The sequence below is a fragment of the Xyrauchen texanus genome, chromosome 22 (assembly GCF_025860055.1).
Source record: "Xyrauchen texanus isolate HMW12.3.18 chromosome 22, RBS_HiC_50CHRs, whole genome shotgun sequence".
Taxonomy (NCBI): domain Eukaryota; kingdom Metazoa; phylum Chordata; class Actinopteri; order Cypriniformes; family Catostomidae; genus Xyrauchen; species Xyrauchen texanus.
Genome location: NC_068297.1, coordinates 25,837,109 through 25,853,795, shown reverse-complemented (window position 1 = coordinate 25,853,795; position 16,687 = coordinate 25,837,109). Strand labels below are relative to the sequence as shown.

The 16,687-nt window shown below is 37.1% G+C and overlaps 1 pseudogene; it reads left to right on the top strand.

Moving 5' to 3' along the window:
• The first annotated feature begins 4,366 nt into the window (after positions 1-4,366).
• Positions 4,367-7,189, top strand: LOC127662087 (transcription factor Sox-11-like; annotated as a pseudogene).
• The last annotated feature ends 9,498 nt before the right edge of the window (positions 7,190-16,687 follow it).

Here is a 16,687-nt window from a genome sequence, read left to right as displayed (position 1 = left end):
GAATGTATTATTGTCTTGATAGTTTCTTGTCTCACATGTGTTGCTACACTTAAAGTGTATTTTCATCTGCCAGATGTTGACTGTACAATGATTGTGTTTTGTATACAATTACCCTGTATTTAAATCAATGATTGTTTATTCCACACAGATTTAGCTTCATAGTAGATAACATAAATAAACCTAACACTCCTGAGATAACATTATCAACACCGTCCAGATGTGTTCCCTTTGTTGCATCTCCAGAGAGGATGTGAATATCTGTACAATGCACACAACATATGATGCTTGATCAGATGATCAGCCCATTTGCATTAAAATTGCATTTTATGACAAGAACTGCTGTTTAAATGAAAACAAGAATATTCAGGAATGTGTTATGTAGTTGAGAAATGTATTTGCATCTCTAAAGGCCCCCATAACAACCCTTTTCCCTAGCCATTGTTAACTTATCAGATAGCAGTCAATGGAGGCCCACCTGTCTGGAGGCTATGCAGAGATGGATGCATCTGTAGTATCAGATAACCCCCAGCATGACTTTGTATTGATCTGATGCTTCACTGCTCTTGCATAGTAAAAGCTGTTTTGAAGAGTTTAGATAACTGAAGGAATATTTTATAAGAGAATCGCTTTTATACAATGAACCCATAATGCATTTTGACACTTCAGTCACACTTAAAATGTATGAATGTCATTGCATTAGATCACAAGATATCAAAACAAGGGGCCTTTTATTTTTAAGGACAGCATAGGCACACTGTTTAAGATAATAATATAATAATAATAATGTTTTATTATTAGTTGCTTAATAAAACAATAGATATTAATCTACCATGCATGGTACCTATGTGAACCTGATTAAGTTATACTGACTTCATACATTACCTTGGGACTAGCTGGTTAAAAATAATTGCAAAATTGTCTCGGAAAAGTGATGTTAGTTCTGAGAAAATATAATTTGTTTGCAGATGCCACTTGGCTTCATATTTTGCTGTATAACATTTATACTGTCTTAAGTGAGGCTTAATTGTAGAAACATGCAGTCACTGTATGCTTATCTTGGATTACTATTTATCCTATTCTGTTGATATTATAGCTAAATAAATTAATTAATATTCTTTCCTCTTCTAAGATCATAAGTTATTTGCATAACTCATATCCATTAGGATAAAGGGGTGTTTCAAGGAGTTACTGCAAAGCAGGTTCTTGTCCAATAATTTGTAATAAACAAACTGTACTTTGTTTTATTCAACATGATAATTCCACCCCAGATATATTTATTTTGGAAGAAAAGACTGAATCACAAAATGCATTAAAAAGATGTAAATGTCGACAGCAAGAATAAAAACCACCAATGTTGTAATTTCAACTTACCTATTCATTCTGGTTCTTGTGGGGTGTGTGTGTGTGTGTGTGTGTGTGTGTGTGTGCTCCTTGCAGCAGTCAGGGGAGAGAGGATGTCTCAGATTTACACAAAGACCCTCCCTTTTTCAGGATGACTCACACCTCTGCAGTGGCAGACACCCTTACCTCATTCACAGCTCTTAACGAGTCATGCTAATGAGCAGCATATCATTAAGCAGCTCTCATTCACCTCCGTTTGTGAACCTATCACAAGCACAATGATGTAACATAGACCGAACCACAGCAAGCAAGCAGACTGGATCCATAGATATTCATTCATTCATCACATCCTGTAGAAGAGGAGAATGTCTTGGCTTCAGATTGTATAGGTTTTCTTAATATTACAGTAAGTATAAGATGGAAGGCAGACACCTTCATTTCCATGAGTAAAAGTATTTTCAATAAAAACATATATACATTTTTAGAATAACTTCAGAAATGTTAGAGACTGGAGACACAAATTTAGAGAGAGGTTGAGGGAACAGATTGCTTCTATATGCCAGTCAGAATTGCTCATCTTACCCCAAGCCTAACCTTTTTAGGCAGAACTAGTCACATGTCCACTGCTCTGGGCAGTTTCTTCCATCATGAGGTGCGGGTGATGTAAGGTCTCAGAAGGGCTAGTGATTGCCCTCTAGGGGACAGAAAACAGGAAACCTTGGCAGATGCATAGTTTCAAGTAACATTACTGACTCTCAGAGGTGAGTGATCTTGAACAAGGTGCTTTCTTTGAATAAAGCAAAGTAAAAACACCCATGTACATTTCTCTTTTGATGAGAAAATTAAAAATGAATTTATTACCAGACTCTGAAAGGATACGTCTCTATAATGTTTTTTTTTTTTAAATCACACCTGAAAATGCAAACTGATTCCAAGAAAACAATAATTTCATTATATAACTGCATAATAATTTTAACATAAACAATAATAATAAAAAATAAAAAAAATTATAAAAAAAAAACATTCACTTGTCACAAAAAGTTAGCAAACATTCATGCCAAGACCATACATGTGTCATAACCTAAATTAAAGTAATGTAACACTTAACATCATTATCTTACCATAATAATTATACTGGTTAAGCGAAACTATACCAGTTAAGCACATTTAATAAATAATTATCATCATTACATGACATAATTGCATAAGATAAAAAAGAAAAATTAAATAAAAAAGCTACATCACCTATATTAAAGGAGACATATAATGCCCCTTTTTACACAATGCAATATAAGTCTCAGGTGTCCCCAGAATATGTCTGCCAAGATTCAGCTCAAAAAACCTCACATATTGTTTATTCTACCATGCTTTTATACCCCTGTTTTGTAGCGCTGTTCCAAATGAGCTGTTTTAGTGTCTGTAGCTTTAAATGCAAATGAGTTACTGCTTCCCACACCCCTTTATGGAAGTGGGATGTGCATTTACAGCTGGTGCCATGGATACCCCAGCAACAACACTGCAGGAGAACTTAAACAGTTAAAAAATTATAAATAACATGGAGAACACACTAAGTCACTGTATTGTGCATAACAAAGGTTGAGTTATGAAATATGAAAAACAGCTATAGTTTTCAAAAATACCACTACTGTTTCATAATAGTTTTTGAAATAATTACCATTTTTATTACACAGAAAATCTTCATCGCGTGACCACTTAAGCGGGACTGTGGAGGACCCTAATCAGTTTATACCGTAACCAAAACAGTGCTTCAGCTTTATTGTTATGGAATAAGTAGTTTGGGACTAGTTGCTACGTTACACAAAGCACAGTGTTTTCACAACAAGTGCTTTTCGCACAACGCGCAAACAAGCAAATTCAGAAAGCTAAATTGCAAACATTAAAAAAGTATAAAGTCCGAAACCTACGACTTGCAAATCTGAAGTTGGGTCACGAAGAGTTGGTATCGATCCATCCTTGTTCCTTAGCTTTGAAGCAAATCAAGCCTTGTGTTGACCATCGTTAACGAGTTAGCACAAGCAGCTCTAGCGAGGAGATAAATACGGCGGACTGTGCGCTGCTTGCTTAGGTTTAAATGAGGGCGGATCTAAGCTACTATGTCGGCTCTCTTCACCAGCCTTGGGCGGTACCTTTCCCCTTTTGATGTCATAAGGGGCTGCAAACCTGAACGGCTCGTTCAGAGACACTGTTTTTTTATTGACGGGGGAAGTACAGATATGAGGGGATGGTCTTTTACCATATTGTGTGGTTGTCTACACACATAATGAATGCTTCCATAATTGGGGATGCATAATTATGTTCCAAAAAAATTAAAAGGAGGACTTTGCCTAATATGTCTCATTGAATGTACTGTATCAACATAATGTTTGAAAAAATATAATATAAATATAATTCTATATCCTAACTAATAAAATATAATTGAAAATTAGATTAAATTAAAAGAAACAATTTAGCTTTTAAAAAATCTAAATCAAATCAATCAATTTTTAAAATCAAATGTTTTTCATCACTGTGTAATTCAGTAAAATTCACTGATTTGCAGCTAATGCAATATTGTTGCATGTGAGATATATAGGCACACAGGGATAGTGTTAAAGCGCCACCTTCAGTATTCTATTAAAGAATGAGTGAAAATACATTTTCCATCTATACATTTATCCATAACATTACATAAAGACTTGGACCTATAGTCTCACGTTATAAAGCTAAAGCAAACCGTTTGGGCCCAGTCTAGCTAGTTTCGCTTGTTTATGTGTTGACACACGCATTTCCCCTTCAGTGTATCTAGTGATACATCTAGCTCGCGCAGCAGGGGTCCAGACGCTCGCGCAAACCCACCAACAGCAGACTGGAGCGCGTGAAGGGTTAAAGCCCACTGCGTGGAGTCCGTAGGGCGGAGTGGAGAGGATGCGATTGGCGCGCTACCCATGATGTCATGCACATGAAAAAGCCAAGAAGTAGTTAAGAAGGCGGTTTCTAACTCTGGAAAGAGTGGGTGAACCTCAGAGGCGCAGAAAGCAGACGCACTCAGGTGACAAGTAGAGACTTTTGAGCAGTGGACCGACAAGACACTGCAACTGCACACGGGGCTGTTCAATACGAACCATGGTGCAGCACACGGGGAACAGCGAAGTGGACGGCATGTCCAGAGAAGCGACCGACTCCGATGAGAGTGAGTTCATGGCATGCAGCCCGGTGTCGATAAACCCGGACTGGTGCAAGACAGCGACGGGACACATAAAGAGACCGATGAACGCGTTTATGGTGTGGTCTAAAATCGAGCGGAGAAAGATCATGGAGCAGTCACCAGACATGCACAACGCCGAGATCTCCAAACGCCTGGGCAAGCGCTGGAAAATGTTAAAGGACTGCGAAAAGATACCTTTCATAAGGGAAGCTGAGAGGCTCCGATTGAAACACATGGCTGATTATCCAGATTACAAATACAGACCCAAGAAAAAACCAAAGCTGGACGGTTCCTCAAAGACGTCAGCGCCGTCTCCGGAGAAGTGCAACAAAATGCCCAGGAACTCCGCTAAGAAGTGCTCAAAACTCAAACCCAGTAAGACGGGAACCAAATCGCATCACGGCTACGGAGATGAGTATGCGTTCAAGAGTATGAAAGTTTCAAAGACTGTAATTAAAAGTGAATTCACGGACGACGAGGACGATGACTACGAGGAGGACTCTCGAGTCCGAGTCAAGGAAGAGGAGGAAGAGGAGCAGATCCAAGCGTATAATGTAGCGAAAGTTCCCGCCAGTCCGACTTTGAGTTCGTCGACGGAATCGGAGGGCGCGAGCATGTACGAGGAGGTCCGAAACGCCGCGTCCAACAACAACAACAGACTCTTTTACAACTTCAAAAACATCACCAAGCAGAGCACAATGTACCCCGCATCCATCTCACCAGCATCCTCGCGGTCAGTGTCCACTTCGTCCAGCTCGAGCGAAGACGCGGACGACTTGCTGTTTGACTTCAGCGTGAACTTCGCCTCGTCCACGCAAAGCTCGGAGCAAAATTCAGGGAATCTCTCCCTCTCTCTGGTGGATAAGGAGTTGGAGTCTTTCAGCGAGGGCAGTCTGGGTTCTCACTTTGAATTTCCAGACTACTGTACGCCCGAGCTCAGCGAAATGATAGCAGGGGACTGGCTCGAAGCGAACTTTTCTGACTTGGTTTTTACTTACTAAATAAGACATGAATAATAACAGATGGGACAGATTGAATTGCTATATTCTGTACATGTTTCTTACCCCTGCCTTCTTCTGGTCTTGTACCTATAGGGGCTTTGGGAAGGAGGCAGGAGAGATTTGAGGAATTAGATGCTTATGAAGCTGGTACTGTAGCAAAAAAGAAAAAAAAAGAAAAGATAGAAAAAAGAAAAAAAATCTTTTTTTTTTCTTTTCTGGCAGCATGACAGGGTTTTATGGATTTCTTTTTCTGTAGGTTCGCAATTACTGTTCAACGAAAGCGGACCACAAAGGGAAAATCTGAGAACTTCTATGCATCTTTTACCCTCTTTCTAACTGCAGGGAGCTGAAAATGTAAAGACTGTGGACTGACTCAAAGCAAATCTGTGAACTGTTACTGTTCAGGACGTTACTTTCAAAAGTTGTTTAGTCATTTGTAAATGCCAGATTTTTTTTTTTTTTACTGATTCTGTTTACCTACTGGTTTAAACTTAAGCAGCCTAAACCTCTCCAGAGTTGCAGGTGTTCGAGGAAGCATTTTGATACATAACAGACCTCATCTTTTTAAAAGAAAGCAAACTATTTTCAGGCATATTTTTGTACAGTTCAAAAAGGGAATGTTCTTACTGGGCGCTCAGTGAGTTTCAGGCACTTCTTCCCTTTATCACTTGTTTTAGCATGCAAGGGAGTCCTGGTTTAAGGATTAAGTTGTAATGAAAACTTGCATAGAAATGCCTTGTGATTTTAAACTAGGTTTTGTACAGCTGTAGATCAAATTTGTCGAGTATTTGTAGAACATATGGCATTGGGGAGGGGGGCGAGATGCATACCTCAGTGCTGGTATTAGTTTCAAGATTGTATATGTACTGTAAAATTGTAAAGGTAGGAGTTTATGTATATCATACTCGTGATATGTGGGTGGGTCCCAAATCGCAGGTGTGAGACTGGATTTTTTTTCACTTTCTTTCTAAAGGCACATACTGTTTCCCCTTCATTTTTTGTGTGCAATATATTTACTTGTAAATGCAGACCATCTACATTTTTTGCATTTTTGTAGCAAATGATGGACAGACAGACTTGTGCTCTGTCAACATCATTATTTATCATGATGCTTAAGTCATTGATGAATAAATAAATCAGCTGGAACTGATAGTAACTGAATATGGTCACATAGTGTGATGTCTTTTCTGTGGAGGAAAAACCCCACAATTTCTCTTTAGAACTGACCCACAGAACTGGACAATTGATGTCCTGTAACCAATCTGAAAGTTACTCATTTTTTAAAATGTGCCATAGTGGGCAAATAATGAATGTCGGTGGTCTGGCAGTAGAAAAACCAAGAAAGCAAAAAAAAAAAAAAGTACATTCCATATCCTTGTTTCATTAGTTGAAACATTTTATTTTCGACTTCAGACTGCCACATTTTTCTATTAAAAGAACAACGACCGCAAACCTTTTTATTTTTTTGCACTTAAACATATTTTGTTTATTTTTATGTGGGTCTTACATGAAGTCTGTTTTGATACAAGGTTTGGAATATGATGGACTTTTTGCCAGGGGAAGTGGTGAAGTACTAAGCAGTCCAGCCTCACATTCCAAATGTGAATCTCTCTATGACTCCTCTTTTAATAAACAAATACTTACCACCATAACATCTCCTCTCAATTTGTTAAAAGCAGAATAATTATGATCTTAAATTGGTATGCAATTGTTTTTATGTTGTAATGTGTGGGCTACCCATCATATTAAAAAGTAGGTCAAAAAGCTTAAGTTTCCTTATAGGAACCAGTACAATCACACAGTTTAAATCATAACAACGCTTCTGCCACTTCGTCAAAGAAACGGCCCCTTTAAGAAATCAAATTCTGCGCTGTTTAAAAGTGGTGCCCTCTGATTGGTGGGACTCTGTGGCCTGTTAAAGTGAAGAGGAGAGCATGAATGCTTCACAGCTGCCACAAATCACTGCATAAGACCCCTCCACCCCTCCTCCACCCTAGAAGTCCCCTTAATTCACACATTGCCCTCTTTTTTACTAGTGACCAGTCAAGTAGCTTAGAACATATAAATTACAAGTAAGAATATACAAAAACTCTTACATTTTAGCTGTCATTAAATATTTACAATCAATATACATTTAAGCTGACTATTAGTGCAGCATTAATGTGCTCAAAACTGCTTATAAACCTCAGTCTTTCTCACTGGACTGTTTCTTGAGCATGCAAATTGCATTAATGCATCAATTAAATATACATTTACTAATATAGATTACTATTCTGCATAAAATGCACTGAAATGGTAATACTTGTTAAATACATTATTGGTATATCAAATAGTATTAATTATAACCTGAATCTGTGATACATACATGAGTGTGGTATCATAAGAATACCAGAGGATCTATGATGGCTGATGTGTATGTGTGTCTGTTTGTGTGTTTATCCAAATGGCCTAAAGTAAATGAGCTAGAGACAGCTTTGTATACAGGTAACGAAGAGCCATGAAGAGCAAAAATGCATTACATCATCTTGATATAATCATAAGTGTTTGACATGCATGGATGTACTGTATGTGGCTCGGCCATTAAGTCAGTCTGGGCACCAGTAATGAAACATTTATCTGGCTATTACTTTACCTGACCTGCTGGTCAAAGTTACTAATGGATTCAGGGAGTGATTCCCCACAGAACATGCACATTGATTTTGTGCTCCTCTGAAATATCTGGTCCAGCCTAATGCCACCGGAACACAGTGAAATGAAATTAGTGACCTGTTAAAATTTCCCTCCATTTCCTCTTTAAATAAATGGAAGTTTGAAATGCTTGGGAGACATTGAGTAGGATAACATCTACCGAGTCCGGTAGTGGGAAACTGGTGACAAAAGAGAGTAATTTCCAACCCCTTGAGCTCTCAAATCATTCATAAAATCTGGATGTCATGGTCAAATACCATATATGACATCTACATAAAGGCTCCTGCAAAGGGAATCAATGGTTTTGTACGTTTCAGATTGGATGGGTGTTTAAAATCCTAGCAAGTATTTTCCCCCAAGGTGATTTGAAGCTTGGGTTGCACATATATGTTATTCTGCTTCAGCTACCTCAGACAATAATAATAAATTGGACCGTGACAACAAAGCTGTTATTCTCTCGCCAGTGTAGTGCGGATTCACTGAGTGAGCGTTATTTTCTTAATATCCTCTGCTTTGTCAGATGTGTCTCTACACTTGGCAAGAGAAATGCTCGCTGATATTTGCTGCTATCAGATAGATCTCTCCTCCTTGGAACTCAACATAAAAGAAAAAGATTTGGTTTTGAACTGGTAATTGGAAATGCGTTCTGGCAATTGTGGTGGCATTCTTCATGTGCAAATGGCAAAGATGACCTCTGATGTTCCTGTCACTTGCTGTTCATTCTTTGCATTGCATGTCAGTCACCAGGCTATTGAGCCACACCAGAATTTACATCCTTTGTTCTGGAAAGTGGCAGAATGCTGTGTGCTGTGGGTGGATGTTTAGCGCTGTTGGCTGGGCCTTTTTGATTTTTACAGCAATTATTTTTTTTCCTAGTGTGAGAAAATTACAGCTTCAACCTTCTTTCTAAATAAAACGATAGTTCACCCAAAATCTAAATTATATCATAATTTACTCACTCTCTTGTTGTTTCAAACCCATGCAACTTTGTTCTTCTGTGTCCGATGTTAGACAGTATGTTAGTCTCAGTCAGAATACAAAGAAAACAAAAATGAGGGTGCAACATGAACAACATGAGGTGAATGAGGACAGAATAAAATTTTTTGGATGAACTATCCATTATTAATATAAGAACAGGTTTAAATAAGAATTTTCTTTGTTCCTACACTGCAAAAAGTGGTAACCTGCCATTCTTAAAGGGATAGTTCACCCAAAAATGAAAATTCTCATCATTTACCCTCATGCCATCCCAGATGTGTATGACTTTCTTTCTTCCCCGAACAAAAACAAATCATTTTTGAAGAATATCTGTAGGTCTATTCAATGCAAGTGAATGGTGAAAAGAACTTTGTAGCTCCAAAAAGCATATAAAGGCAGCATAAAAGCAATCAATATGACTCCAGTGGTTTAATCCATGTCTTCAGAAGCGATATGATAGGTGTAGGTGAGAAACAGATCAATATTTAGGTCATTTATTTCACTATAAAACTACACTTTCACTTTGATTTGCATTCTTTGTGCATATCGCCACCTAATGGTCGGGGCTGGTCAAGTGGGTTTTATAGTAAAAAATTACCTAAATATTTATCTGTTTCTCACCCATAATTATCATATAGCTTCTGAAGACAAGGATGTAACCAATGGAGCTGCCTTTATGTTCTTTTTGGAGCTTCAAAGTTCTGTCCACCATTCACTTGCAGTGTAAGGAACTACAGAGCTGAGATATTCTTCTAAAAATCTTAATTTGTGTTCTGTAGAAGAAAGTCATACACATCTGGGATGGCATGGGGGTGAGTAATTTTTTATTTCATTTTTGGATGAACTGTCCCTCGATCAGAACCTTTAAAATTAGTTTTGTTAGTGTAACATAATTAACAAATATTCAGGTTGATACAGTGATGTTCATTGGTTGAATCAACCAAGTTCATTTAGATGTTACCACACATGAAGCACAATATTTATCCAAAAAAAGAATACAAAAAAATTCAAACATTCTTAAAACAGAATTTCAAAGAGAAATTTACTTAAGCAAAATAATATTACATTTAATATTTGTCTTAAAACAAGACATAATATCTTAAGTCCTTCTGCATCTCCAATTTATTTATTTTTTTAATTATTTTCAGGATGTTTAGATATATTAACTGGACAATAAGATACAATATATAGTAAGAACATTTTCTTACAGGTTGTACACTGAAAAAAAAGTGTTAACCTGCAATTGTTATCTTAAAGGTCTATTTTTACCTGATCTAACCTTCAAAATGAGTGTAATCTAATGTATTCAGGTGGTTTCAGTGATGTTAAATAATATTTATGACTTTTATTAAACCAGATAATTTAGATGTTTCCACATGAAGCTGATTTTAGGTTCACTTTTTTCAGTATATGAAAGATAACTGCAAAATGGGTTGCCACTAATATAAGTTTTACGATTCAGTTTTATATTACTCCTTAGTGACCATTTACACTTGTATCAGAGAATATGTTTTATATTTTACTCCATTAACATGGAATAAATGCTCTGTGTTTATGGGTTTGCATGTATTGGCCCTTCGACAGGCTTATAGAAAGAGAGCTGACCCCTGCCGCTCAGCTGAGATTTGTGGCATGTCCCTAGAGACCCTCTGAGCTTTACTTTGCCCTAGCACCTCACCACATAGGGGAACATTCCCAAAATGTAAACATGAGCTAAGCTGGATTTGCACCATCAGACTCAGAGATAATACAGCAGGCCTATGGAGGGTCAGACTTTTGGGCACTCGTCTACCGTCAACAGCATATCCCCAAAAACAAAATAGCACTTCAATTTGGGCATTTTTGGGCCATAGCTATTTTAAACCACATTACACAATTGTGCTGTACTCTAGTTTTAATCATGCCACATAATCATGGGCATTCCAGGACAATTTACGGTACTCTTTATCTGCACTACATGCTCATTAATCTAATGTTTTTTTCAAAGTCTGTGCATTGGAACATATTAAGCTGGATCCAGAGATTAGTGTCATGTTTTAATCTAGCTTAGAGTTATGTATTAACAGAAATTTGGCTGTTTACCTAACCATGTTGAGGCTAGAAAATACAATTAAAGGCTACCTAGTTTGTTGTAAGTTATACTTTACCTATGTAGTCTATGTTGATATTGAGCAAGATAAAAACTTTGAAAGTAACCTAAATCCAAAGGTAATCTACCTTCTGTGATCATACTGAGAGCAATATTTGAATTTTACTGCTCACTGCTCCCTTGTATGTTTTTTCTATCTGCTTGGAAAAGTCTGTTTGGATGGCTGCCCAGATACATGGATTTAGGTACAGTATGTAATTTTCTCCAGTTTTTCTCTCTTCCCTTCTTTTTCCTTTCCTCTCTCTGCAGAGATGCAAGAGCAGCCTGTTCTGCTCAGCATGGTAGGAGAAAACCTCTCACCAGCAATCATTTAGCCTACATTTCTGTTTTTTTATTTAATTTAATTTTTTTATCCAAAACATTTTGTTCCATTAAACAGGTTCTTTCTCTCTTTTTAAATGCAAAAATATTTCACAAAATACCCCCTCCCCCATACACCCACATCCACATACACTGAGGCCCAACACAAGCAGTAAGGAATAATAGCTTAAGGGTATGCAATTTTGACCAAGCCAGCAGCAACTGCTTGTCTATACATCTGTAATTTAATACTGTTCTGAGGCCTGGGCTGGCCCCTGCCGTTCTTGCCCACTATAGAGGCTATTTCCAATGCAGTCTGCCCAAAGACCATTGTAATCCCCATTGTCCCCTGTTTTCTCTTTCAATTCAGATGTAACCCAGGTTACCCCATTAGGGCTACTCTTCACCGTTTGCATCAGGATGGGGTCTAATTTGAAAGTCCCTACTGCTTCAGTAAATAATTAGCACATCAAACCCCCCTCAGGCTCCACACAGGAAGCTTAGGTCTCTAGAAGAGGTTTATTTTGATGAATGCTGTGCTATTGGGTTTTGGGATGGTGCATTTTACTTCCCAACATTACTCTAACATTCTACGAAGTGTTAATGCAAAAAAGGAAGGAAAAAGAAAAGTAGACAATGAATTAGACATTTTCATGCAAAAGGCCACCTGCATGTGACCATAAGAAAAATAATAATCTATTAGGTGAAATTGTAGCAAGTTTGCAGCAACTCTAGATTTTTTTGTAAGGAAACATGTGCCTTTCATCTCTTTTGTGTTCCATGAAAGCAAGAAGTCATATGGATTTTAAATAGCATGAGGGTGAGTAAATTATGACAGAATTTAAATTTTGGGTGAGCAATCCCTTTAACGGTTGCACTTTTTGTATCTGTAAGAACATTAAAAGAGTCATGAAGAACTAAAGAGATTTGTTACTGCATGCCTGTACTCTTGAGATGGTGGCGCGCATTGACGCAGCAGATCAGTACACCCGTGAAAGTTCTCAGTTATTGTTTGTATTGTTTCTTTTGTTGCTCTTAACATCAATACTGGTGTTCCACAAGGACGTGTGCTGAGTCCCCTGTTATATGCACTCTTCACTCATGACTGCCTACCCGCTCATGTAACAAACACCATTGTAAAATTTGCAGATGATATAACAACCATTGGCTTGATTACGAACAATGATGAGTGTGCATACAGGGATGAACTACAAAATCTGACAGCATGGTGCTCCAACAATAATCTCATCCTTAACACCAAGAAGACAAAAGAGATTGTGGTGGATTTTAGGAAGACAAGGAAAATGAATCTGAGTCCTGTGATTTTAAATGGAGTGGCTGTGGAGAGAGTCACCTATTTTAAATTCTCGGGGTTGAACATTACCAAGGGTTTTTCTTGGACTACACACACCTCCACTGTCATTGGAAAGGCACAACAACATCTTTATTTTCTGAGAAGATTAAAGAAAGCAAGATTGCATCAGAAACTTCTTGTGAACCTTTATTGATGTGCAGTGGAGAGTGTACTGACATACTGCATCACATCTTGGTACGGCAATTGTACAAGAGAGGAACAGAGGCTCTGCAATATGTTACCAAAATGGCACAAAATATCATCGGCACACAGTTACAATCAGTTGAGGACATTTATTTGTTCAGATGTCTTAGCAGAACCTCCAAATTTATTAGGGATCCCACTCACCCTGCATACTACCTCTTTGATAGGGTAGGAGATACAGCACAATCTACTCTCGTAACACAAGACTGAAAAATAGCTTTTTTGCTAGAGCCGTACAAATTTTGAACACTTCCTGACTGGTCTCCGTCTATAAATAATATTTGTAATTGCACTGCACATTTTAAATAGATTATTATAATTTTTTTATATATATATATATATTTTTAATCTATATTAATCTGCATGCATTTTTATATTTATTGCTGATGCTGTTTTCTTATGTAAATGTTTGAGAACGTGGGATACCAACACAATGTCATTGTTTTGCACAGCAGTACAATGACAATAAAGTCTTTAACTTAACTTAATTTAACTTTACTTAACATAAAGAGCAAAACAAGAGATGAAATTTATAAGCAGTAACACAAGGGGTCATCTACCAATAGACCCCTAAAAATGGTCTTAAACTGGAAATGTGAGATATGATTGTTATTATGAGCACAGTGGTCTTCAAAGACTTGATGGAAGAATTGTGTATGTAACCTAGCTTGAATAGAAACAGAAGGTCTCTTATGTTAACAGTATCAAAGAAGTGTGTTGAGATTGTGCGTGAGAAAAGAATGCTATTCGGCGCTTCATCAAATTACACCTTAACTGACGCATATTAGAAACAAAGATCAAAGCACAGTATAAAACATTCACAACATGAGGCATGGCAGCCATTGTTATGATTTTTTTTTTCATGAAATAATACAAATGTTTTGAGGTCAACATCCATAGGACATTAAATACCATTTAAAAGTCAGTTAAAGGTGAAGTGTGTATTAACGTTTTCCCATGAAGATCACACAGAAAATGAACATGCAGCTTCCAAATGGTCATGTACCCTGAAATCGACACCATTCTGCTGAATTAATGGCAAGTGCCAACCCCCATCATACATTTTTGCATCAATTCAAATGTGCTCAACTTTCCCAGTGGTTCTATGAACATCGGTTCTAGTCCCATGGAAACCAGGAAATAATTTCATTCACTTAAACAACAATGAGCACAATTTGGTGATTACATTTTCACAGTAAAATACTAAATGTAATCCACTAATGATCAGACTTAGGGCTGAGGTTTGGGTTAGACACAAGTGTTAATAAAATATGCATTTAAATCATTGCATCAGGCCAGCACTGGGATGCTGTTTGAAATTAACTAACTCTCGCTTGAAGTTTGTAAAGCGCATGCTTCCAACTTCTCACGTGAACGCGCCATAGCGCTTACATCACTGATGTGTCGACTGCTTGCAGGAAGCGATTTTTTAAAGTTAATAAAGTCTAATTTTCTATTTGTTTCTTACACCAACCTATCGATTTGCTTCAGAAGATATTAATTGATGGGCTGGCATCGTGTGGATTACTTTTATGCTGCCTAAATATGCTTTTTGGAACTTCAAACAGCCAGGAACCTTGATGGCATCCGTTTACTTATATTTTAAGGACCTACAGAGCTTCAACATTTTTCTAAATATCTTAATTTGTGTTCTGCTGAAGAAAGACAGTCATGCACATCTGGGATGGCATCTTCAAATAATAATGAAAATTCTCTCATTATTTTCTCACTCTTATGTTATTCTAAAGTTATATAACTTTCATTCTTCTGTGATCCAAAATGTTAGGAAACATTTTAATGCTGCTTTTTGCTATACAATGAAAGTGAACGCTGACTAAGGGTGTTATTTACTGATAATCTTCTCCTCCATAGCTCATTCATGTAAATGTATATTCAAATATGGCGCATCAAGACGTGTCACGGCAGGTTTGACATCAATGACGCCAAATGTGATTTTGTGTCTTATCACATCAGGATGCCAAATTTGAATATGCAAATTGTACAAATGAGATTTGAGAGCTTCAGAGTAGGGGAAGATTTTTACTGAACAATAACACATTTTTCGTATGACTTGAAATATAGCGAGTCATTTGAAATAATTTTATGGTGCCTTTTTCAAACTTCAAACTATATGCATATGTGGGTCCAAAAAGACCTAGGTGAAATTTATATATTTACAAAATATTTTTCCCAAGGAAAATTAATTGTAATAATAATTTTATTTATACATTACATTTCAAATGGTTAATATATATATATTTGATTAAATTCTGAAGACACTCATTGAGAATTATGTACTTTTGGATGACAGTTAAAAATTCTGTATAACAGATATATGGGCAACTTTCATGTTTGGTGATAAAATATGAAATGTCTGAACAACCCTACAGACAACAACATACATACAGTGTACGTACTATGGAATGGATAGTTTTATTTTGTTTTACACAACAAATTACTAATAAATTAAAAAAATATTGTCATTTAGAGCATTTATTTGCAGAAAATTACAACTGGTCAAAATAACAAAAAAGACGCTGTGTTTTCAAACCAGAATAATGCAAAAGAGAACAAGTTCTTGTTCATTTTTAAGCAAAACAATACTAATGTTTTAACTAAAAATCAATATTTGGTGGAATAACCCTGATTTTCAATGACAGCTTTCATACATCTTGGCATGCTCTCTACCAGTCATTCACATTGCTGTTGGGTGACTTTATGCCACTTCTGGTGCAAAAATTCAAGCAGCTCAGCTTTGTTTGATGGCTGGTGACCATCCATCTTCCTCTTGATCACATTCCAGAGGTTTTCAATGGTGTTCAGGTCTGGAGATTGAGCTAGCCATGACAGGGTCTTGTTCCGGTGGTCCTCCATCCACACCTTGATTAATTGTCTTTGTGGCATGGAGCTTTGTCCTGCTGGAAAAAACAATCCTCAAAAGTTGGGGAACATTGTCAGAGCAGAAGGAAGCAAGTTTTCTTCCAGGATAGCCTTGTATGTGGCTTGATTCATGTGCCCCCTCACAAAGATGAATATTCCATATATATATATATATATATATATATATATATACACACACACACACACACACACACACACACACACACACACACACAGTTAGTTCCGGTCCTCAAATCTGGTTGGACGAGAGACATTCCATGAGTGCTGATGGTCTCACACCATCATCACTCGGACGTTTCACTGTGTGTGTCACTCACCTTGTGTTCGTGCCATTCTAAACTAAAGTGTAAGAGAAGTGCAGATGTGTTTAGAGATGTCTCTTTACATTTAATTTTGTGAAATTACATATTGTAACAGCAGGTTATGGCAAATGACTATTTTTGTGTGTAATATGAACCAGTTGGTGATGTGAAGATAGTCAACATCACACAGTGTTTATATTGAACAGCACTTCCATTATCGCTCGTATTACTACTACACTTCTAAAGACAGGAAATAGATTTAAA